This window comes from Orycteropus afer, unplaced genomic scaffold, assembly GCF_000298275.1.
Source record: "Orycteropus afer afer isolate SDZICR_OR568_19922 unplaced genomic scaffold, OryAfe1.0 scaffold00289, whole genome shotgun sequence".
Lineage (NCBI taxonomy): Eukaryota > Metazoa > Chordata > Mammalia > Tubulidentata > Orycteropodidae > Orycteropus > Orycteropus afer.
In genome coordinates this window covers 2,873,958-2,875,829 of record NW_006921876.1, presented here as the reverse complement: position 1 = coordinate 2,875,829, position 1,872 = coordinate 2,873,958, and positions in this window count along the sequence as shown.

Sequence of the window (1,872 nt, the reverse complement as noted above, 5' to 3'; positions counted from 1 at the left end):
AAAAAAAAAAAAAAACGCACTGGGGAGAGCTGCCGTGACAGGCACCACCCACCGAGGCGCTCTGTTGGTGGAAAGAGGTCAGGGAGACGGAGAAGGGGCGGGGAAAGGCGAGGATTGGTTGCCCCTGTGGTCCGCCCCTGTGTCCCGCCCCGTGGCCGCTGATCCTTCCCTCCCCTCCTCCTCCCCGAGGAACTAAGCGGGAAGGGTCTGAGCTCGCTGCCGGGTACCTCTGGTCCCTCTGCCCTGCAAAGTGCGAAGTGTCACTGGACTTCCAGGGAATTTTGCCGTTTCTGCCGAAGCTGAGAGATACAGACTGCCCTGGAAGTGAAGCGAGAAAGGCATGTCAAAAGGGGGAAAAATGATAGAGAAGGGGAACTCTAATGTTTTTACTTGTCTTTCCCCTTAAAGTCAGGCCTCCACCACTTCCCATCCGCGGAAAACAGCGTCTTCTTACAAGCCCTCTCTGCCAGCTCTAGAGTTTTCCAGGCACTTGAGAGCCTTCCTCCCGCCATGATCCCTGCAGCCATATGCTGTGACTCCGACTGCCACTGCCTTTAATGAGTTTCCTAGTGGGACAGATCCCAACACATTCCCCCCTCCCCCCATCTCTCTCATCTAAGTCTTCTCCTCCTCCTTCTTTATTGGTCCCTACTTCCATCCTACCTGCATCTTATTGCCACCTGGAGTTCACTAGCATCTTCTGACCTTTCCAGGAAATGCCATGAAGACACTACCCACAGAGACATACCTAAGTCGTTTTTTTTTTTTTAATTGTGCTTTGGGTGCAAATTTGCAAACCAAATTTGTTTTACATTCGACAGTTCTTGCACATTTGATTTCACAGTGGTTACAATCCCCAACCATAAAAAAACTCTTCCCTCTCCTCCCTGTGACTACCCACTCCCTGTGCCCGTATCTATGCATTCCTGTCTGTCCAGCTTTCCCTCTATGTGACTCCTGCCCCTCTGATGTCTCATGGCTGATTGATCTAAGGGGTGCATCTTCCTAGAGTAGGTGGGTGTTTTGCCTTGGGGTGGGTGTTCTGCACGTAGGTCTTCCTACTGTTGGACTAAGAACCAATCCATGGACATGTGTCCATTTCTAGGCTAGAAGGGTAACTAACCCAGGGCCATAGTCTTTGGGTTCCACCAGTCTTTATCCAACCAGTAATTCTGGTCAATTTTGTGTTTTTGAATTTTGTTCCACATTTTTCCTCCCACTCTAATGAGGATCTCCAATTCTGATCCCTTTCCAAATGTTTGGTATTGGTAGCCGAGCACCATCTAGTTCTTCTGGTCTTGGGGTCATGAAGGCTGAAGTCTTCGTAGTCCATCGTATCCTTGGACTAATTGTTTCCACATGACTTTGGTTCTCTTCTCTCTTCTTTGCTCCAGATGAGAGAACAATAGTTGCGTCTTAGATGGCTGCTCAAAACCTCACTAAAGTAGGATGTAGAACAAGATTTTTATGTACTATGTTGTGCCAATTGAGCATGATGTCTCCTAAGACTATGGTCCAGAGCCCACAGGCCCGGTGATTCTCTCCCTCAAGATGTTTGGTTGTCTCTGAGAAGCTACTCCAACACTGTCCTCTGTTACTTTTGTAATGTATGTGGATAATTTTGAAGCACAAGTACATATGTAAGATTATTTTCAGGCAGACCTATCCTTGGTCTTGGGCGTATTCTTGTTTGCCCAAGGCTTCTTTGGATTCTGCCTCAATTTATCCCTCAGTAAAATAGTTGCCATGGAGTCGATACAGACTCAAGGTGACACTTTTTGTGTCAGAGCAGAACTGTGCTTCCTGGAGTTTTCAATGGCTGTGATTTTTCAGAGGGTACCCTGGTGGCATAGTGGGGAAGACATTCTGCTG